Below are 24,495 nucleotides of genomic sequence, written 5' to 3'. Positions count from 1 at the left end.
GTTCCCTGTATACACCGCACCAATGTTCCCTGTATACACTGCACCAATGTTCCCTGTATACACTGCACCAATGATCCCTGTACACACTGCACCAATGTTCCCTGTATACACCGCACCAATGTTCCCTGTATGCACTGCACCAATGATCCCTGTACACACTGCACCAATGTTCCCTGTATGCACTGCACCAATGATCCCTGTAAACAGTGCACAAATCCTCTCTGTTGAGCCAGATGTCAGAATCAAGCAGTAAGGATGTGTGTCGTGTGTCTCCAGTCCGAACTGATAACTCACAGTGTGGCCCCATCTAATTGTAATGGCTGATATCACAGGGCAAGTCTACTGGTCCCCATAGATCACAGTTACAGACAGATTAGCACAGCCTTGTCAAACCCATCAGTTATCTACCATCAGAACCAATAACGTTAGAGTTTGTTTTAGTCTGGTTTTAAACTGGTACAGAGGTCGGGGTTGGTGGGGGTGGGGGCAAGGAAAGCTTTGTGGTGGAGGAATATGAAAAGATTAACAAGAAATAGCTGCAAAGTAAAAGAAGGTGTTAATGGGAAAAGAATTAAAGTCGTTTAGAGAACAGATAAAGGGGGAATAACAGGAGCGAGCTCTGTGATTGCAGAACTCAGCATTGAAATAGCAGGATCATAAAGTGCCTCAGCAGAAGAGATGCTGCTCCTCAAAGTGCCACCAAGCCTCAACATCAGTGAAGCCTGAAGGTAAAAGAAATCACCATCGTCATTGGCCAATACACTGGGGCACACAGCACACAGCACACAGCAAAACACCAGTGAACAATTCATAAAAAACTTAAATAAACAGTTCACCATCTAAACCAAAGGGGAACTATGGGCAGAAGCAATAATTCATTGGCAGCAGCCTATTTTCATTTGGGGAACTGTTTTTATAAAGAACAAGGGAAATATTACAGGATGTAATTAATTAGGAAGGATCTGGAAAAGATGCAGATAATCAAGACAATGGGGTGAAAGGGACGCACAACAGCATTAATAAATGTAAAGTGTTGGGCCAATTCATGTCAATAAATTGGACTCAGGGTCACAAGCAAATCCGTAGATAACACTAATTTGCAGAAGTGCAGTTAACACAGGGGAAGAGTGTGACTAAATAAGGAATGGCATTAATAAACTTGCACAATAAGTGTACAATAAGTGTCCAATCCCTCTCCAAAGCCTCCACATCCTTCCTATAATGGGGCAACCAGAATTGAATGCAATACTCCAGATGCAGCCTAACCAGAGTTTTATAAAGCTGCAATATAACTTCCTGACTCTTGAATTCGGTGCTTTGACTAATAAAAGCAAGCGTGCCACACGCCTTCTTTACCGCCCTATCGACCTCTGCAGCCACTTTCAGGGAGCTATGGACTTGGAACTCCAAGATCCCTCTGTACATCAACACAGTTAAGGGTCCTGCCATTAACTGTCTACTGTGCTAATACTCAAGAAGGTCGAGCAGCTTGTGTTTCATCAGCACCAACAAAAAGCATCAACCCAAAGTGTTAACTCCATTTCTCTCTCCACGGATGCTGCCTGACCTGCTGAGAGTTTCCGGCATTTTTTTTTTGGTTTTATTTCAGATTCCCAGCACCTGTGGGTTTTTGCTTTCTCAATTCTGTGGCAGAAATTTCACCAACACAGCTGCACAGCTTAGAGAAAGAGGACGGTCAGTATCTCACCATGGGGGTGGGCAGTGATGTTGTCTTACACTCACACTGTCTAAACAAGGAAGAATTACATAGCATGAGCCCCCTGTTTCTCCAACGCCGCCTCTCAACTCACTTAGGATGAATAACACAGAAGGATCCACATGTTCTCGTTGTCTTCCTCTCCTTCTTCTTTTTCTTTGGCTGTCCCTTCGGATCAAGGATGACTTACTTCCGGTCTAGGATAACTGGTGAGGCCAATGTAGGAAGGGCAGAATCTTCTGGGTTGATGGGATTGATGGGATGGGCAGGTGGATAGTTTGTGAAGTGGTGGGCTCCTTCTGCTGCTTACGCAAGGCTTCTGTGCACTCCCGATACACAGATTGGAGGTCATTGGTACCATCCTGAATACTCCCCGTCCGTGACTTCTCACGGGCCAGAGATTCCCAGGAGTCAGTGGGGATGTTGCACTTCTTCAAGGAGAGTTTGAGCACAACCTTGAATCTCCCTGGACATCTCTTCCTATGACACAGCCTGGAGTAGAGTGTCTGCTTCAGGAGTCTGGTGTGGGCCAAGACAAGAATGTGGCCTCAGGCACCGAACGCATGGTATAGCGCCAGCAGTGATCCCTACCCTCCTGAATGCATCCTAGTCCTGGACTACCTACAGCAGACATCTCATGGCATGGAAAAAATACCACTGACACTCTCCAACTGTAGCATAGATCTGCGTCCATCAAACTCAGGAACAATGCAAGCAGTTAAACTTCACACAATAAGGGGTGACTTTATAGAGGTATACAAAGCCAGGAGGGGCAGAGATAAGGTGGATGGTCACGGTCTTTTTCCCAGGGTAGTGGAGTCTAAAACTAGAGGGCATAGGTTTAAGGTGAGAGGGGAACAATTTAAAGAGGACCTAAGGGGCAAGATTTTCACACAAAGGGTGGTGAGCGTACGGAACGAGCTGCCAGAGGAAGTGGTAGAGATGGCTACAATTACAATGTTTGGACAGATAACATGGATAGGAAAGGTTTAGAGGGATATGGGCCAAAGGCAGGCAGATGGGACTGCCTCAGGTTGGTACCTTGGTTGGCATGGACAAGTTGGGCCGAAGGGCCTGTTTCTGCGTTGTATAGCCCTATGACTCTGACTAACCAAGCTCCGTGCATCTGAAAGTGAAGGAGATGAGTATGGGCACCAGCTATGGGACTTTCACTGTTTTATTCTCACCAATGCCACACAAATGGAACAGTTCTAAACACTGTGCATCCACTTCATTGAAATCCAAGTGTTCCCTTCCAGCCTGTGGTCAATACTAACCTCGGGGTGCTGTCTGTGTGGAGTTTGCAAGCTCCCACTGTGACTGTGTGGGTTTCCTCCAGTGCTCCAATGAGATAGAGAGCTTAGTAACACGGTGTCATGACAACAATCTTTCCCTCAATGTCAGCAGAACAAAAGAGCAGGTCGTTGACTGCAGGAAGGTGGGTGGTGCACATGCTCCTGTCTACATCAATGGTGCTGAGGTCGAGAGGGTTGAGAGCTTCAAGTTTCTCGGAGTGAACATCACCAACAACCTGTCCTGGTTCAACCACGTAGACACCACGGCCAAGAAAGCTCACCGACGCCTCTACTTGCTCAGGAGGCTAAAGAAATTCGGTATGTCCCCTTCGACCCTCACCAACTTTTATCGATGCGCCATAGAAAGCATCCTATCTGGACGCATCACGGCTTGGTACGGCAACTGTTCTGCCTGGGACTGCAAGAAACTGCGGAGAGTTGTGAACACAGCTCAGCACATCACGGAAACCAGCCTCCCCTCCATTGACTCTGTTTATACTTCTCGCTGCCTTGGTAAAGCAGCCAGCATAATCAAAGACCCCACCCACCCTGGACATTCTCTCTTCTCCCCCCCACCCATCGGGCAGAAGATACAAAAGCCTGAAAGCATGTACCACCAGGCTCAAGGACAGCTTCTGTCCCGCTGTTATGAGATTACTGAATGGTCCCCTAGTATGATAAGATGGACTCTTGCCCTCACAATCTACCTCAATATGACCTTGCACCTTATTGTCTGCCTGCACTGCACTTTCTCTGTAGCTGTAACGCTTTATTCTGCATTCTGTTATTGTTTTACCTTGTACTACCTCAATGCACAGTGTATTGAATTGATCTGTATGAATGGTATACAATACAAGCTTTTCACTGTACCCCGGTACATGTGACAATAACAACCCAATTCTAATTCCAATTTCAGCCTCTCACCGAGCCATGCAGCGCAGAAATGGGCCCTTCGGCTCACTGACCCCACGCTGACCATCAAGCACACATTTACATGATTCACATTTTATTCTCTCCACCTTCCCATCAACTCCACCCAGGTCGTACCACTCATCTACACAGCTGGGGGGAATTTACAGCAGTCAATTAACCCACCAACCAGTACTCCTTTGGGATGTGGGAGGAAACCGGAGCACCGGAGGAAACCCACACAGGGGGAGCTTGCAAACTCCACACAGACAGCACCGGAGGTCAGTATTGAACCCAGGTTGCTGGAGCTATGAGGCAGCAGCAATAACTGCTGCACCGCTGTGCAGACAAAGAGCACTTCTGTGATCCAGACGCCACTCTATGGATGTTACAACTGTCGTTCCCCCCCCCCCCCCCACATCTTAAAGGAGGCCCCATCTGTGCTCACTCACTCATTCTCTCTCTCGCTCTCTCTCTTTCCCTCTCTCTCTCCCTCTTTCTCTCCCCTTTCTCTCTTCCTCTCCCTTGTCTCCCCTTTCTCTCTCCCCATTCCCTCCCTCCCCCTTCCTTTTCCTTCTCTCTCACCCCCTCCCTTTCTCTCTCCCCTTCGTCTCTCCCACCACACCCTCTCTCTCCCCTCTCTCCCCTTTCACTCTGTCCTCTCTCACTCTCTCTCCCGTCTCTCTTCCTTTTCTCCCTCCTCCCCCTCTCTCACGTACACCTGAAGAGCTTCATTATAATTCATCTCTGCTCTGTGTTGATATTTGACACAAAATCCTCTCAACTTGTTTGTTTCCTGCTGCATAAAATGGGCTTCTGTAACAGAAATATTTTCCCATACATCAGCCTCCCCAGGGGTTAAAAAGCAACAAACTACCCTGCAATTTTAAGATGAGATAATTTCTCAGCCTATGGCTGAGATCTCTTTTTCAATGGGACAGGATGTATTAGAACTAGGTTGATAAAGTTATGTTCAAATTTAACCTTCTGCTGAATCCATCACCTCGAACCCATTCTCTTTTGGAGTACATGGCTACATGGGACAATTAGGGAGCAGCACAGAACAAGGGAGCCGGAATTTTGCCTGAGGTTTTACTGAGTTTCCAAAGGCTCCTAAATCTCACACGAACCAGCCCAGGCACTGCAGACACCCAGGCCACGAAGGGGCTACTGTGCCAACTCCACAACCAGGGCCCGTTTAATACTTGGATCAGCACCAAGCTATTCATTCCACCACCTTGTTGGGGTTGTTCCCCTTCCCCCACTGAGAGGGCAAATGTCTCACACTGAACCTAAAAGCACAGCCCTTTCATTCCCCCTTTCAGTCCAAACCCCATTTCCTTTCTCCACAGAAACTCCTCTTGTACGATACAATGGACTCTTGACCTCACAGTCTACCTCGTTATGCCCTTGCACCTTATTGTCTGCCTGCACTGCACTTTCTCCATAACTAAAACACTTTATTCTGCATTCTGTATTTGTTTTCCCTTGTACTACCTCAATGCACTGATGTGATGAAATGATCTGTATGGGTGGCATGCCAAACAAAGTTTTTCACTGTACCTCGGTACATGTGACAATAGTAAACCAATTACCAATAATCCGGCATCCGATTGTTTGGAAATCCCAATAGTCCGGCATCTGGTTCACTCATTAGTCCGGAATGAGAGCCAGGGCACTCCAGTGTGTGAGATGGTTGTGTGCACTGGAACCAAGGTGCGGACTGTGAGGTCGGGATCTAGAACACCACAGGTCAGGAATGTGGGCAGGTTTGCAGCAGGAACCACGGTCTGGAGTGCTTGTTTGTTCCCCACTCCCTTTAAACTCACCAGGCGCACTGGAGAGTTAATTATAATGCTGCATAACGTGTAAAAATAAATGTATGGGTATTAATGGCAGTAACGTTCAATACTCCGGGATATCTGCTCATCCAGCACCACCAAAGTCCCAGAGTTTTACACTGCCTTGTGTTGCAGGCAATCAACAGGTGGTGCTATTGACAGCCATGGGTATTTACAAAGGATGTCATCCTCTCATAAGGAGGAACTGGTGAAGGATATTGAATGAGCTGATGACTCAGTGAATAAGAATACACTTTAGGATTGCAATCAGGAAGGCAATTTCCAAACAGTAAGATCTTTCTAAAGATAGAGCACCCAAAGCCACACAAAAAAACTCAGGAAGACAAGGAAGAGAAACAGCAGACGTTGTTGAAAAAGTAAAGGGCAGGTCAATATGCATCCTCTCTGTTTATTCGAAACAGAATTTCACAGTGGGCTCTGCATGGATTCAGTCCTGACCTCCGGTACTGTCTGTGTGGAGTTTGCATGTTCTCCCTGTGACCGTGTGGGTCTCTTCTGGATGCCGCTGTTTCCTCCCAAATCCCAAAGACATGCGGGTTGGTAGGTTGTGTGGCTGCTCTGAATTATCCCTGGCGTAGGTGGGAAGCAGGAGAATTGGATGTTGAGAGAGAATAGTTACAGGGAAATAAGTTCTATTAGCCAGAAGAATAATAGAGAAATGGGATGGAAGGGTTAATATTTGGGAGCGAAGTGTTAGATAGATATTAGAGTGGGATAAAATGTCAGCACAACATTGTGGGCCGAAGGACCTGTAGTTCTGTAGTGTTCTATGTTCTATGAATGGGATTGCATAGACTTGATGGGCCAAATGGCCCTCTTCTAAGTCATAAAAGGAAAAATAAGAAAGATGCAAAAGCTACAGATCTACAGAACACATGGTGTGACCCCCTCTAGCAAAAGGGAACTTGTGGTCACAATGACCCAAGCTGGACCTAACAGGAAATTCAATTGTGCTGATGTTGAAACTCAAGGACTAGAAAGAGAATTGACGCTCAACAGAAACAGAATGCTGGCCAATGCAGACAGCTTTGACAACAGGAGACAGGATCGCAGGACTGAAGTTGCCTAGATTGGAGAGCATGTCTTATAAGGATAGGTTGAGTGAGCTAGGGCTTTTCTCTTTGGAGAGGAGGATGAGAGGTGACTTGATAGAGGTGTGCAAGATGATAAGTGGCATAGATCGAGTGGACAGTCAGAGACTTTTTCCCAGGGTGACAATGTCTAACGTGAAGGGACATAATTTCAAGGTGATTGGAGGAAGGTATAAGGGGTTGTCAGGCATACGTTTTTTACACAGAGAGTGGTGGGTGTGTGGAACGCACTGCCAGCAGAGGCTGCGGTGGCAGATACATTAGGGACATTTAAGAGACTCTTAGATAGTCACATGAATGATAGAGAAATGGAGGGCTATGTGGGAGGGAAGGGTTAGATAGATCTTAGAGCAGGATAAAATCTCGGCACAACATTGTGGGCTGAAGGGCCTGTACTGTGCTGTAGTGTTCTATGTTCTATGTTCTAGGATGTCATTTGTCAAGAATCTGCCGTACAAGACTCTTCACGTTAAAACTTGGGCCATTCACTCTGGTTTGAGTAGCGGAGGCATCGTGTACATCTGGTCAGATAACAAGCAGTCTGCATGATCAGCATTAAAATTAGCGATAAGCCATCGAGGCAAAAGGTCGATCGTTCATTGTTGCAGAAATCCATTCCACACAGAGTAACACTCCAATAATCCAACACTTCAGGATCTTGGCGGTGCCCGAGGAGCAGATTTTCCAGACTATTAGATGTTACTCTCACTTGCTTTTCAGATGTTACACAACAGTACAATAAATTGTTCAGTAAACCAGCTGAGTTTAAAAGGAGCGCAGGAAGTGGGGCCCCAGTAAGTTTATTGGGAGTGCGAGAAACATTATCCTGTGAGCCAGGAGCCAAACCATTGGATTTTTCCAAACGTTCGGATGGTGGATTATCAAAGTTGTTGTTGTAAAATGGAGACTGAATCAACATTGGTTTGATGCATACACAGCTGAGTTTACACTTTAGTATTTCTTGCTATGGGATCATGGATCAAAGTGCATCAGAAAACTACAGAGGTGCTGTAATTCAATTTACACTACAGAATCCGTGGTGTTGCACAGATCTGCAGGTCAACGGGAGAGCAGTGCTGTTCGTGTTCCTCTGTCAAGGATCCAAGGGGTGCTGATGGAACCAGTGGTCAACCTCCTGAGGATGTAGCAGCTGGAACTCAGGAGGAAAGTAGCTGAACAACCAGAGGGGGGCAGCGGTGAAGTGGCGCAATGGCACAGCGGGTAGAGCCGCTGTCTCACAGCGCCAGAGACCTGGGTTCAATCCTGACCTCCGATGCCATCTGTGTGGTGTTTGCACATCCTCCCTGTGACCGTGTGGGTCTCCCCCGGTTCCTCCTGTTTCATCCCAAAGACATGCGGGTTGGTGGGGTAATTAATGGCCGTAAATTGGCCCAAATGTGTAGGTGAGTGGTGGAATCTGTGGAGAGAATAAAAAAATGGAATTAGTGAAGGATTGGTGTAAGTGGGTGGTTGGCACGGATTCGATGGGCTGAAGGGCTTGTTTTCATGCCATAGCTCTCTATGACTCCTTGAAGCGCACAATGATTGGAAAGTGTGTTGAGAACTTCATGTCAAGGACAATACCAGGCAGCTTCAGACCAAGCTGGGGATCAATTTCGTGAACACTTGTAAAGGTGAATACCAGCAGTTCAGTGGGAGCAAGAGGAACCAAACATTCATCGCCACCTGATGCAGGACTCGTCACAGGTAGATCTTCAACAGTAAGGATTCACACATGGCAGACAGAGGTGCTCAGTGCAACCTGCAAAACCTGACCAACCTCAGGAATGCAAGCAAGGAGCAGGAAGAACTCAGAGGGTCAGCCAGCATCTGTGGAGGCAGAGATATAGTTGACGTTTCAGGTCAGGACTTTGCATCAGGACTGAGAGTGTGGAGGGGAGATAGCCAGTATAAGCAAGAGGGAGGGGTGAGGCAGGGGCTGGCAGGTGATAGGTGGAACCAGTTGAGGAGGGGGCTGATGGACAGATGGATCCAGGTGGGGGAGGGGGCGAGTCGTGGAGTTCGGAGGCAGCGGCAGGTTGGTGATGGGTGGAGATGGAAAAAGAGAGAGAGAGCGAGCCACTGGGACTGTGACACAAAACACTCAAAGACTCTACACTTGAAGGATCCACACTCGAGTGTGTTTGACACAAGCACAAGGAACAGAGAGGAGGTCATAGTGTCTGAAGAGGCAAGGGGGCAAAAATAATAGAGGAACACCAGGTTACTGCCTGCTCTGGTCCCTCTGCACCACAGGAGGATATATGTAGGTTCTTTTCAGAAAGAACTCGATGGGCCGAATGGCCTAATTCTGCTCCAATATCTTTTTGGATAAGGAAGTGGAGAGTCTTTCTCAGATATAGATAGGTGTTGAAGATGACCTATATGCTCCAGTCTGCATCTCTACGTGTATCTGAATGAGCCTGACAACTCCCTTGCCATTGTTCACCCTGTAACCAAGATGCCGCACTCCAATCTATTTCATTAAGTCGTAAACCTTCCCTTTTTCATTGCTGAAGCAACAGGCACCAGTTTATTTCACTTGGATGCAACCTGTCCTCCTCCTGTTGAAATTAAATTTATCTATAAAACTTGCATTTCCCTTTCAACATCTTAACTGTCCATCCAAGGACACCAGTTTGTAAGGAATTCTCTATCAGTTAAATTACAGTAAACGGCTCCTCAAGGTTCAGGCTGGAGTGCGCTGTCCAAATGCAAGTTTATTATTCAGACACAAAAATGCAGAAACCATTGCATTTATATAATAAACTGATTCGTTCTGGCTTTTTTGCAAACTTAGGCTGATCAGGAGGGGTTTCTGCTCTCCTGCTCACTGCAGTTTTTCCTCCAAAATATACTTTATTCACCAACTTTGCAAATTCATAATGCAGTTAGGAACAAGTGCTGGTAAATAGTATCGGAATAGATAAGCACTTGATAGTCAGCACAGACATGGTGGGCCGAATGGCCTGTTCTGCGCTGTATGGCCTCATGACTCTATTGTTTATTATTGTCACGTGTGCTGAAGTTACGGCAAAAAGCTTTTTGTTTCTTGTTTGCGTGCCGTCCGGACAGATCATGCCATATGTAAGTACGTCAACATAGAACATAGCGTAGTGGCTAGCTACACACTACGAAATGAAGACACAGAGTCGCTGGTTTCGAAATCAGAGGTCGAATGCCGACAGGGGCGCGGTGCGCCTTTAATACCCGAAAACTTCCCGCGCTACAGTTCCCGCGCTGACGTCACGCGCGGGTCACCTGACATTCCCGCGCGCGGGCTTTCCCAGCCCAATGCTGGGGAAGAAGGAAGGCCCCGCGCCATCTTGGATCGGGGCCTCCGACGACATCGCGATGTTGGGAGCTGGTTCGATGCCGGTGCGGTGAGTTGCTACAATAGAACAGTACAGCACAATACAGGCCCTTTGGCCCACAATGTTGTGCCAACCTTTATACCTCGCCTAAGACTATCTAACCCCTTCCTCCCACAAAGCCCTCTGTTTTAAATTCCTCCATATGCTTATCTAGCAATCTCTTGAATTTGACCAATGTACCTGCCACCACCACCGCCCCAGCCAGCGTATTCCATGCCCCAACCACTCTCTGGGTAAAAAACCTTCCTCTGATACCTCCCTTGAACCTCCCACCCATTACTTTAAAGCCATGCCCTCTTGTATTGAGGTCAAGGTAGTAAAGAGAAAGACAGAATGCAGAATAGTGTTGCAGCTACAGAGAAAGTGCAGTGCAGGTAGACAAATAAAGTGCAAGGGCCCCATCAAGGGAGATCAAGAGTCCACCTTTACCCTGTGAGAGTTTCGTTCAAGAGCCTGATAACAGTGGGATAGAAGCTGTCCTTGAGCCTGGACATTCCTACATTACCATTCACAGCATAAGACACATCGTTGCACTTGCTTACAAGATGTGCATAATATCAGCATGACATCAATTTTCCTTTCACATGCATTCCATTAGCAGTAAATCTGATGTTTATTACATAGGTCTCAGCTCATCAGTGCCAGAGGATCCTACACGGTGGTCTGTCCCCACGCACCCTTGCAGTATCTGCACCAAGCTTCAGTTCATCACTCTGGGCACTCATAGGTCCTTTACTTCAAACTGCTCTGTGAGATCTTTCCCTGAGGCTGCTGTCTGTCCCTTTCTACCCCACTAATACATAACTTTCTCCTCTAACGTCACATCAGGTCACGATGTGCAGGTGTGTTATCTGCCCGGCCTTTGATGTCATGTGGGAGCAGGAGGTGTCTTGGCCACAAATCCAGCAGCTCCCCTGGGCCTGCACAGTGGCTCAGCAGATAGATTTGCTGCCTCACAGCGCCAGAAACATGGGGTCGATCCTGACCTCTGGCACTGTCTGTGTGGAGTTTGCACGTTCTTCCTGCGAACGCATGGGATTTCCCCTGAGTGCTCTGGTTTCCTCCCACATGCCCAAAGGCGTGTAGGTCAGTAGGTTAATTGCCCCTGGTGAGTCGGTGAGTGGTAAAATCTGGGGGGAAGTTGATGAGAATGTGGGGAAAATAAAATATGGAGGATTGGTGTAGGGGCAGGCGCAGTAGTGTAGCGGTTAGCGTAACACTATTACAGCGCCAGCGACCCGGGTTCAATTGTGGCCGCTGTCCGTAAGGAGTTTGTATGCTCTCCCCGTGTCTGCGTGGGTTTCCTCCCACATTCCAAAACATATGGGTTAGGAAGTTGCGGGCGTGCTACGTTGGTGCCGGAAGCGTGGCGACACTTGGGGGCTGCCCCCAGAACACTCTACACAAAAGATGCATTTCACTCTGTGTTTCGATGTACATGTGACTAATAAAGATATCTTAAAGATACAGTATCTTATCTTAAATGGTCGGCATGGACTCAATGGGTTGAAGGGCTTGTACCTCTCTGTGGCCGTAGAAGGAACCTGCTCTGCCATTCAATAGGATCATAGCTGATCCAACATTCCCCAAATCCACCTTCCCTCCTTCATCCATCACCCTTGAATCCCTTCCTGATCAGAAATCTATCCTCAAGGTGTCTGCTCCCACAGCTCTCTGTGGAAAGGAGTCTATGATACTTGAGGTCTAGTTTGACCCAATTCACCGTTTATTCCCTACACCAATCCTTGGCCACCTTCCTCACACCACTCCACCCTCCCACCAGTTTAACAGTAATTGGTTTATTATTGTCATGTTACCAAGGCACAGTGAAAGACTTTGTTTTGCATGCCATCCAAACAGATCATTTTATCACGTCAGTGCATTGAGGTGGTACCAGGGAAAAGCAATAACAGAATGCAGAATATAGTGTTACAGTTACAGAGAAAGTGCAGTGCAAGTAGACACTAAGTTTCAAGGGCTATGATGAGGTAGATTTTGAGGTCATCTGTATCATACAAAAGGTTCATTCAATAGTCTTATAACAGCAGGATGGAAGCTGTCCTTGAGCCTGGTGGTACGTGTTTTCAAGCTTTTGTATCTCCTGCCCAGTGGAAGAGAGGACAAGAGAGAATGTTTGGTTGAGAGGGATCTTTGATTATATTGGCTGCTTTTCCGAGACAAGTGGGAAGTGTAGACAGAGTCCGTGGAGGGGAGGTTGGTTTCCGTGATGGACTGGGCTGTTTTCACAAAAGTACCAAGGAAACTTGATCTGAATCCTCAACAGACAGGTTGTCAATTTGATCTTCACAGCTCTGCAGGGATACAATCCTAATGTTAGGAAACCTGAGCTATTTTCTTGTTCCCGCCAAGGGGCAGAGAGTTCCTTCTCCCTGTACCTCCCAGCTGCGTTATGGAATGCAAGCAAAACTATCTGGAAGAACATACATTCCCGAGTCCAGGGCTTGCACAGCAGAAAGGCTGAGTACCGAGTTCCAGCCAACCCCTCGCTCAACCTCGCCTCAAAGTTCAAGCAGTTCCCATGAAAGCATCTTCAGAAAAGTGTATTTATGGGGATTTATACAGCAGAAAAGCAGGAAGGAAGTGACCCCAGCCTTAAATCCCTGTATTTGACAGCAAAACTATGTAGGAAACACCAGGGCAGAGATCTCCATTGCTGCTTTTGGTTTCCCAGAGGCTTGAGTGGAGCGGGGGAGGCAGGGGGCAGAATATGTTCGTCTGTCCCCCATGTAACTGCAACCCAGAATTTGTGAGGCAGGGCAGCAGAAGTCCTGTACACTCAAGGCCAATCTTCAGCCCAGCCCCCTTCACCACCCAAATGATTCGTCGGGATAAATTGTTATCGACTCTATACTAAATCCTCATTATTATCAGACTTACTGTCTGGGTACATGAGGTTAGCCATATATGTCTGGGATAGCCAGTAAACACAGCGCCTTCACCCAGAACCCTGTCCTGTGGGGTCCAGTGACCCCTGTTTGCCATGAGAAGGATTGCATTTGATGATATGTGCTGGCAAGTAGTGAAATATCAACAGTGTGGACTGGAGCCAGGGTCCAGAGTATGGACCCCCACCATCCAGGTCACACCCTCTTCTCGCAGCTACCATCAGGCAGGAGGTACAGCAGCCTGAAGTCCCACACAACCAGGTTCAAGAACAGCTACTTTACGACAACCATCAGATTCTTGAACTGACCTGCACAACACTAACCCTACCTCAACAACGGAACACTGTGGACCGTCCCTTGAACTACCATGGACTTGTCTCTGTGGGTTCTTTTTGCACTGATGTCTCATTTTTGCACACTTTTTTTTCTTCACTGTCTTGTATAATTTATGTATAATTTTGTTCTGTGTGTTGTCTGTACCTCCGTGCCTGTGATGCTGCTACAAGGAAGTTTCTCATTGAACCGGTACCTCACCGCACTTGTGCACATGACGATAAACTCGACTTAACTTGGAATGTTAAGACATTCAGAACCGTTCTGACGTTCACCCCAACCCCACCCTCCCCACAGAGCAGACATGGGAGTAGACATGCACAAAACCATGGCATTCAATGCCCCGAGTGATGCAAGACACTGTGCTGCGGTGGTGAATCACAACCAAAGTTGTGCACAGTTGGGGTCCCACATCACCACTGCCAAAGTGTTCCTCAGGTGTTTCAAAGAACCGGGGTCTCACCCGGTATTGTTCCCAAGCACCTTATAGCCTGAAGACCCACATTCAACAATTCAGAAACAGCTTTTTCCCTTAAACACTACTTCATTATCCCTTACTTTTTGCTCTATTTATTTATTTTGTAATATACTGTAATTTTATGTCTTGGAATGTTAAGAAATGTTAAGAATGTTAAACACTGTACTGCTGCCACAAAACAACAAATTTCACGTCATATGTCAGTGATAATAATTCTGATAAACAACACAATGATGCTGGAGGAACTCAGCAGACCAGGCAGCATCCGTGGAGAAAAGTAGGTGGTCAACATTTCGGGTCAGGACCCTTCTTGGGCAGGCATGGTAGTGCGTGGGCAGGCATGGTAGTGTTGTGGTTAGCGTAACGCTATTACAGTGCCAGCGACCCGGGTCCAATTCCGGCCACTGTCTGGAAGGAGTTTGTACCTTCTCCCCATGTCTGCGTGAGTTTCCTCTGGGTGCTCTGGTTTCCTCCCACATTCCGAAGGTGTGTGGGTTAGGAAGTCATGGGCATGCTATGTTGGTGGCGGAAGCGTGGCGACACATGCGGGCTGCCCCAGAACACTACGCAAAAGATGCATTTCACTGTGCGTTTCGATGTACATGTGATTAATAAAGAAATCTTATCTTTACAATTGAAGACAGGGAAAGGGGAAGCCCAATATATAGGAGGGAAAAGCAGAGCAGTGATAGGTGGACAAAAGAGGGGAGACGGGGTGGGCACAAGGTGGTGATAGAGAGATGCAAGTAAGAGGCAGTGGTAGGCAGGTGCAGGGTGGTGGGGGAGACCAGATCCACCAGGGGATGGGTCAAAGGTAAGGAGAGAGAGGGGATAAAAGGGTAGAAAAAAAGATGCTAGGAAAGGGAAGAAGAGAAGAAACATGGTGGCAGGTGGGGGGGGGGTATGTTGTGGGGAAGGAGAGGGGGGATTATCTAAAGTGGGAAAATTCAATGTTCATGCCATTATGCCAGGTTCCAAGATGGAAAATGAGCTGCTGTTCCTCCAGTTTGTGCTTGGAATTCTCCTAACAGTGGAGGAGGCCGAGGACTGACATATCTGGGATAGTGCGGGAGGGGGAGTTGAAGTGACTAGCAACGGGGAGATGCAGATCACGGTTATGGACAGGGCACAGGTGTTCCGCAAAACGGTCGATAAACCTGATCTTGAACTATGGCTGTCCGATGAACCCTCACTTGTACCATCAGGAGACAATGCAGTCCCATGGACTGGAAGCAACAACTAAAAGCTCGATGAAAAGGGTAGGCTTTAAGATTTAGGGAGAGTGTGATCAAGCCGGGTAAACTTCTTTTGCATTGATGTTACTGTCTTCAGTGATCCCTGGACATCTCCTGTATCCAATCAGTATTCAGCGATCTACCACTTAAAAGTGTAAGATTAATGTCAAATGAGCCAAATGCCAAATGGGTTGATAGTGATGCCCTTCATGCGTGAATAGCCTTCTGATTCTCGTGAAGAACAGATGGCAGCTGTCATCCTGGGAATCTCACTCTTAACCAAGCCCTCTGGGAATGTGGTTGGGCTGGGGAGGTGGAAGTCACAGAGCAGAATGACCAGATATCAGACAGCTGCCTAGTCTCTGGCAGGACCCCTTTAAGAACACTTGACCACTGCACAAGAACAGGAAAGGGGCCCAGAATAACAGGAGCTGCCCACTCAGTGGTTCTGACTGGAGCCCTGGATCCCAAGGATAAGATTGCGGGATTTGGCTGCGGGATGTGCTTTATCTGGAACAGGGAGTTTGTGGTGTTTGTTGTGGTTGTGGCTTCTGGGGAGCTTCTGGGGAGTCCCACTATACAGAGAGAATTCATGGGAAAGTTCTGGAGCAAGCCCATCACCCGAGGAGCTGCTCTGTTCTCAGCCCGTGTTCCGTGGAAAGCACTACTTCCGTCAGGAAGCCGTGGGTTCGAGTTCTGCTTTACTCCCACCATGGAAGGATGGCGTCTGCCTAGAGTTTGTGCTTCACAAAATTGAGGCAGGCACCATCCCTCGCGTGGGAGTGGAGGGAAAGGAAAACAACTGGTTTTTGGTTCTTTCTGCAGTGGTCAGGAAAAGGCTGCCCTGGAACAATCCAAAGGTGCATGGTCACAACAAGGTAGATCGTGAGGTCAGAGTCCATCTTATCGTATAAGGGAACTGTTCAATAGTCTTATCACAGTGGGGTAGAAGCTGTCCTTAAATCTGGTGGTACGTGCCCTCAGGCTCCTGTGTCTTCTACCCGATGGAAGAGGAGAGAAGAGAGAATGTCCCGGGTGGGTGGGGTCTTCGATTATGTTGGCTGCTTCACCAAGACAGCGAGAGGTAAAGACAGAGTCCAAGGAGGGGAGGCTGATGTCCGTGACACACTGGGCTGTGTCCACAAGTCTCTGCAGCTTCTTCCGGTCCTGGACGGAGCAGTTGCCATACCAAGCCACTGCACTTTCTCTGTAACTGTGACACTTTACTCTGTACTGTTATTGTTTTTGCCTGTACTACATCAATGCACTCTGTACTGCCTCAATGTACTCTGTACTAACCCAATGTAACTGCACTGTGTAATGAACTGATCTGTACGAACGGTTTGCAAGACAAGTTTTTCACTGTACCTCGGTACAAGTGACAATAATAAACCAATACCAATACCAATACGAGGTAGCGAGAGGTGGCAGCAACAAGAACAAAGTCCAGGTGAAAAGGAAGCTGAAGTGCTCCAAAAGATTAATGTTTCAGCAGAGGGTGATGACAAGGGGAGAGACTGTGACCACTCACCTCCGCCCACACCCTCCCCTCATTCTCCCCCCTCCGATGAGACGAGTACGGGACGTGGTCTGATGGGACTGTGGTAAATCTGGTTCACCAATATCCTTCAGGGGAGGAGGTCTGTCGGCCTTACCTTGCCTGGTTTCTATGTGACTCCAGGCCCACACCATGCCCCCTGAAGTGCCCAGCAAAGCCCTCAGTTCAAGGGCAATCAGGGATGGGCAATACATGCTGGCCTTGTCAGTGATACCCAAAAGAAAACCCACACGTCCTATAGGTGTTGCTGCTGTAGAGTTGCTCCTCCACAACTCCAGTCACCCGGTTCAATCCCGACCTCCGGTGCTGTCTGTGGAGTTTGCGCGCTCTCCCTGCGGAATTCTCCCGTCCCGCCCCACAACCCCCGGTGTTCCAGCATCCTCCTGCATCCCAAAAGAGTGTGAGCTGGTGAGTTAGCTGGCTGCTGTAAATGACCCCTAATGTGAACGGTGAGCGGTAGGGTCTGGGAGGCAGCGGGGAGTTGATGGGAATGTGGGGAGAATAAAATGGGTTGGCGTAGGATGGGTGTGAATGGGGTTAATGGTTGGTGTAGACTCCGTGGGCTGAAGGGCCTGCGTCCATGCTGTGTAAAGCTATGACTCTGAAGCTTTGAATGTTTGAATGAGAAATGATATTGTTCTTAGGGTTAGATAGCTCAAGGGAGATGGAAGGAGCTGAATCCGCTGAAGGAGCTCAAGCGATGTGAGGAGGCAGCAGGGACTACGTTTAGATAATCATATCAAATGGTGGAATAAGCTCAATAAATCAAAAGGCCTATTCTGCTGCTACTTTCTATGTTTATTTCTGTTCTGTTCTGGCTGCCTCATTATAGGAAGGATGTGGAAGCTTTAGAGAAGGTGCAGAGGAGATTTACCAGGATGTTGCCTGGATTGGAGAGCATGTCTTATGAGGATAGGTTGAGTGAGCTAGGGCCTTTTCTCTTTGGAGAGAAGGAGGAGGAGAGGTGACTTGATAGAGGTGCACAAGATGATAAGAGGCATAGATCGAGTGGACAGTCAGAGACTTTTTCCCAGTGTAACAATGGCTAACACGGGGGGACATAATTTTAAGGTGATTGGAGGAAGGTATAAGGGGGATGTCAGGGGTAAGTTTTTTACACAGAGGGTGGTGGGTGCGTGGAACGCACTGCCGGCAGAGGTTGTGAGGGCAGATACATTAGCGACATTTAAGAGACTCTTAGCTAGCCACATGAATGATAGAAAAATAGGGGGCTATGTGGGAGGGAAGGGTTAGATAGATCTTAGGGCAGGATAAAATGTCGGCACAACATTGTGGGCCGAAGGGCCTGTACTGTGCTGTAGTTTTCTATGTTCAATGTTCATCTGTTTACCAGACCACCTCTCATTCTTCTAACCTCCTGGGCAGAGAGGTTTCACCACCCCCTTGTCAAAGAATGTTGTTTCTCATCTCTATCCTCAACGACTCAACCTATCCTCAATCTATCAACCTTCCTCCCAGACAATTATTAAGGGATCTCTCAGCACAGATCTGGAAAACATCCCACTCTCAGTGTCAGTTTAAGGGGGCAGAGATGATCATCTGCTGTGGGAGACTGTGAACCGAGCTTCTCCAAATCCACCTCCCAGCCCCTCGCCCAATCACGGGGAGGTTGGGCGGACTCTGCGCTTCTCGCACGGAGCAGCACGGTCTGGCGATGAGGTTGCTGCCCGTTGGCTGCACTTGCCCGGGAACAGACAGGCTGCGCTCTCACAGCGCTGGTCCGGGTGATGTTTTGGGATGAGCGCCCGAGGGATTCACCAGGGATACCTCAAGAGATACGGTAAGGCAGCATTATGTCTTGTTACCGCTGCTGGAACTGCACAGAGTGCAGCGCGTTGCAACCAGCCCAGGTAGCGAGGCAAGAAGTAATTACAGTTACATCAAAATCAGATGCTAGAATCCGACACTTGTGCGAGGGAAGCGGCAGTGAATTGAAAACCCCTGCCGGAACGCTAACCTTGTTTAAATTCTCTGACGGGATTTCTCTCTGATGTAGCCAACAAGGTCTCGAACCTGACATTTTTAACTGTTTTTCTTTCCACAGATGCTGCCTGTCTTGTGACTGTTTCCAGCATTTTCAGTTTTAAGTAACATTTAAAACATGGTTTATTGGCTGAGAAAAGATTTCTAAGTATTAAAGGGCGCAGGTGGAAGATCTGGCAATTTCTTTGTCTGTCTGTGGTTTCCCTCATCTCAGTCACTCGCCCTATCTTTTCCACGCTGAATTTGTATTTAAGACAGACTGCCCTGTCCCTCCTGAAAGCTCCCGTTCTTTTAGTGAAATGTCCCAATCTGTTTCTGTGCTGCAGACTTTCGTAATTGTGTTTAAGTTTAATAGAAATCTTTTCATTATAATCTTAATTTCTCATTAATTATTGGGTAAAGAGTGCTCTAAGAGAACACAGAATAGTACAGGCCATTCAGCCCACTATGTTGTGCTGAACTAATGAAACACCAACCCCTGCTGCCTACATAGTGTCTATATCCCTCCATTCTCTGTACATTCATGTGCCCATCTAAGAGCTTCTTAAATGCCCCTCTCGTATCTGCCTCCATCACCACCCCTGGCAGCGCATTCCAGGCACCCACCACTCTCTGTGTAAAAAAAACTTGCCCTGCACATCTCCTCCCTCTCACCTTAAAGGCATGCTCTCTAGTATTAGACACTTTGATCCTGAAATGACCCCATAACAGAAAATGCTGGAAACATTCAGCAGGTCAGGCAGCATCTGTGGAGAGGGAAGCAGCCCTGGACTTTAATGCTGTTTTTCCTTCCACTGATGCTGCCTGACCTGATGAGTGTTTCCAGCACACAGTAACCTTCCCTCATACCCTCTGCTACTTCAGTCCTTTCATGTTGTACTTCAGTTGTTAAGGAGAGAGGGTGATAGTGTCAGGAGGAGTTAGGCGATAGATCAGTGCAGGACAGTCCTAGCATCAGTAGACAGCAGCACTGCCTTCGACAGACCTGGGATTGCCTGGTGTTCCTCTCGATTGGCACCAACACCACCGGAGCCGAATTCCTTCCTGGGATCATCCTGATTCATTTGATACAACGGCCCCAGGAACTCCACAGGGACGTTGCTTCCCCACAGTTCTCATGGCTCTTCATAGAATCTCACAACACTAATGAAGACCATTTGGCTCATCATACCTGTGCTAGCTCTTTGAAAGGGCTATCCAGGTGGTTATCCTTCGCCTTCCTTTGTAACGCTTTAAATGTTTTCTTTGCAAATATTTATCCAATTCTCTTTTTAATACATTTAATTTTCTGAATACAAATTGTGTTCAGTTCTAGTCGCCTCATTATAGGAAGGATGTGGAATCTTTAGAGAAGGTGCCAAGGAGATTTACCAGGATGTTGCCTGGATTGGAGAGCATGTCTTATGAGGATAGGCTGAGTGAGCTAGGGCTTTTCTCTTTCGAGAGAAGGAGGATTAGAGGCGTACAAGATGATAAGAGGTATAGATCGAGTGGACAGTCAGAGACTTTTTCCCAGGGAGACAATGGCTAACACGGGGGGACATAATTTTAAGGTGATTGGAGGAAGGTATAAGGGGAATGTCAGGGGTAAGTTTTTTACACAGAGAGTGGTGGGTGCGTGGAACACACTGCCGGCAGAGGTTGTGAGGGCAGATACATTAGGGACATTTAAGAGACTCCTAGATAGACACATGAATTATAAAAAAATAGGGGGCTATGTGGGAGGGAAGGGTTAGATAGATCTTAGAGCAGGTTAAAATGTCGGCGCAACATTGTGGGCCGAAGGGCCTGTACTGTGCTGTAGTGTTCTCTGTTCTAACTGTTAAACCAGCTTCCACCCACACCCTAGAGCACTGCAGTGCAGATTTCAATAACCTGCTTCCTCCTGTTGCCTGTGGTCCTGGTGCTGGTCACTAGATCTATGCCCCTCTGGTCAATGCCTGGCCTGTGATCCTGGTGCTGGTCACTAGATCCATTCCCTCTCCTGTAGCCCGTGGTCCTGGTGTCAGTCACTATAGATCCATAGATCCATACCTCCCTGGTCAAGTCCTGTCTTTATTTACCATTGCCTTATTTACTCCATCCAAAGCCTTCATCACTGTTCAACCCCCCTTCACCTTCTGTACTCAAAGGGGAATGGACCCAATTTCTCCAGTCTCTGGGTCCATCCTAATAAATCTCTTCTGCAACCATTCCAAAGCCTTGATATTCCTCCTGAAACGCGGTACTCAAAATGAAAGCAGTTCAGATCCAACCAATGTTTTATTCAGGTTCAGCAGAATTTCTTTGGCTTTAGCAATCCCAAATGGTTTGTCAAAATATTCACCTTCAAGTCCAAATACACACATAACACAGGTCTTCCTGCATCTGACTCAGTTTAACACTATACCATTTCCATTGTCCTAACCCACCGTATCCCTTGCAAAGACACCCACAGCACGGACATAGTGGGCCAAAGGGTCTGTTTCTGTTCTGTACAGCTCTAGGGCCCAGGCTCTTTCCTCCATGTGTCTTTGATTGGCTGAAATAGACAAACAGCAGATGCCGAAAAATTGAAATAAAGGATGTAAAATGCTGAAACAGCAGGCCTGGGGAAAGAGGAACAGAGCCAATGTTTCAGGTTGAAGACCCTTTGTTGGAAGTCTATTGGTATTGGGTTTATTATTGTCACTTGTACCGATCGTACAGGTCAATTCATTACACAGTGCAGTTACATTGGGTTAGTACAGAGTGCACTGAGGTAGTGCAGGGTAAAACAATAACAGTACAGATTAAAGTGTCACAGCTACAGAGAAAGTGCAGTGCAATAAGGTGCAAGTTCACAACAAGGTAGATTGTGTGGTCATAGTCCATCTCATCATATAAGGGAGTGTAAAGGGTCTTCGACCTGATGCAGCACGCTGATCATTTTCTTTCATGTTAGTGATACCGGTGATAATTTCAGTGCTGGATTTCTTTTCAGCAGCTGCAGTCCCACAGTAGGTTCATAGTCGGGAGAGACTCAGCGTAGAAATCCACCCTTTGTTATGTGTGCTGACTCTGCAACTCATTTCTGAAACTTGGCTCCACTGATTCAATGGAGCCTATTTTCCAATGGAAAGATTAACGCACGCTTGTGTATAAAACCATGAGGGGCATAGACAGAGTGAATGCACAGTCTTTTCCCTAGGGAAAGGGAAGCAAAAAGTAGAGGGCATAGGTTTAAGGTGAGTGGGGAAAGATTTAAAAGGGACCTGAGGGGCTACTTTTTCATGCAGAGGGTGGTGCGTATATGGAACAAGCACCCTGAGGAAGTTGCTGAGGAATTTGGATTAAGATAAGATAAGATCTCTTTATTAGTCACATGTACATCGAAACACACAGTGAAATACATCTTTTGCGCAGAGTGTTCAGGGGGCAGCCCGCAAGTGTCGCCACGCTTCCAGCGCCAACATAGCATGCCCACAACTTCCTAACCTGTACGTCTTTGGAATGTGGGAGGAAACCGGAGCACCCAGAGGAAACCCACGCAGACACGGGGAGAACGTACAAACTCCTTACAGACAGTGGCCGGAATTGAACTCGGGTCGCTGGTGCCGTAATAGCATTATGCTAACCGCTACACTACTGTGCCTGCCATAGTATATGGATAGGAAAGGTTTAGAAGGATATGGGCCAAATGCAGGCAAATAATAACATAAGAAATAGAAGCAGGAGGAGGCCATCTGGCCCATCGAGCCTGCTCCGCCATTCAATAAGATCATGATTGATCTGGCCATGGACTCAGATCCACCTCCCTGCCTTTTCCCTTACCTCCCCTACTATGCAAAAATCTATCTAACCGTGTCTTAAATATATTTAATGAGGTAGCCTCTACTGCTTCCCTGGGCAGAGAATTCCACAGACTCACTGCTCTCTGGGAAAAGCAGTTTCTCTTCATCTCCGGCCTAAACCTATTCCCCCGAATCTTGAGGCTATGTGTCCCCTAGTTCTAGTCTCACCTACCAGTGGAAACAACCTTCCTGCCCCTATCTTATCTATCCCTTTCATAATTTTATATGTTTCTATAAGATCCCCTCTCATTCTTCTGAATTCCAGTGTGTATAGTCCCAGGCGACTCAATCTCTCCTCATAGGTTAACCCCCTCATCTCTGGAATCAACCTGGTGAACCTCCTTTGCACCGCCTCCAAAGCCAGTATATCTTTCTTCAAGTAAGGAGACCAGAACTGCACACAGTACTCCAGGTGTGGCCTCACCAGTACACTGTACAATTGTAGCATAACCTCCCTGCTCTTAAATTCAATCCCTCTAGCAATGAAGGCCAACATTCCATTTGCTTTCTTGATAACCTGTTGCACCTGCAAACCAACCTTTTGCAATTCCTGCACAAGCACTCCCGTCCCTCTGCACAACAGCGTGCTGCAATCTTTCACCATTTAAATAATAATCTGATCTTCTATTTTTCCTTCCAAAATGGACAACCTCGCATTTACCAACGTTGTACTCCATCTGCCAGACCCTTGCCCTCTCACTGACCTATCTAAATCTCTGTGCAAACTCTCTGCATCCTCTGCACAATTTGCCTTTCCACTCAATTTAGTGTCATCAGCAAACTTAGATACTCTACACTCAGTCTGCCCACCAAATCGTTAATGTATATTGTGAACAATTACAGGCCCAGCACTGACCCCTGTGGCACCCCGCTCACCACTGATTGCCAACCAGAGAAACACCCATTTATCCCAACTCTCTGCCTTCTATTGGTTAACCAATCCTCTATCCATTACTAATACATTACCCCCAACTCCATGCATCCTTACCTTATGGATAAGTCTTTTATGCAGCACCTTACTGAACGGCTTCTGGAAATCCAAGTATACGACATCCACCTGTTCCCCTCTATCCACTACGCTCATTAGATCCTCAAAGAACTCCAGTAAGTTTGTCAAACAGGACCTGCCCTTCCTGAATCCATGCTGTGTCTGCCTGATGGAACCACTTCTATCCAGATGTCTCACTATTTCTTCCTTAATGATAGCTTCAAGGATTTTCCCGACTACAGACATTAAGCTAACTGGCCTATAGTTACCTGCCTTTTGCCGACGTCCTTTTTTAAACAGTGGTGTGACATTCACTGTCTTCCAGTCTGCCGGGACCTGCCCAGAGTCCAGAGAATTTTGGTAAATTATCACAAACCCCTCTACTATAACTTCCACCATTTCTTTCCTCCTGGGATGCATTCCATCAGGACCAGGGGACTTGTCTACCTTTAGGCCCACTAGTTTGCTCATCACTACCTCTTTAGTGACAGCAATTGTATCGAGGTCCTCACTTCCCATCACATCCATAACATCTCTCTTTGGCATGTTGGACGTGTCCTCCACCATGAAGACCGACACAAAATAGTCATTCAAGGCCTTGGCCATTTCCACATTACCCAATATTAATTCCCCCTTCTCATCTTCCAAGGGATCTATGTCCACTTTAGCCACCTTTTTCCACTTTATTTAATTATAAAAGCTTTAACTATCTGTTTTTATATTTTGTGCTAGTTTACTTTCATCATCTATCTTCCCTTATTGCTTGCTTAGTGATTCTTTGTTGCTGGTTAAAGCTTTCCCAATCTTCCAGTTTCTCACTCCTCTTAGCGACTTTGTATGCATGAGCTTTTAGCTTGATGCCTTCTTTTATTTCCTTAGTTAGCCAGGGTTGGCTCTCCCCACCCTTACTGTCCTTGCTTTTCACTGGAATAT

This window comes from Pristis pectinata, chromosome 35 (genome assembly GCF_009764475.1).
Source record: "Pristis pectinata isolate sPriPec2 chromosome 35, sPriPec2.1.pri, whole genome shotgun sequence".
Classification (NCBI taxonomy): domain Eukaryota; kingdom Metazoa; phylum Chordata; class Chondrichthyes; order Rhinopristiformes; family Pristidae; genus Pristis; species Pristis pectinata.
Note: the sequence above shows the minus strand (reverse complement) of the source record.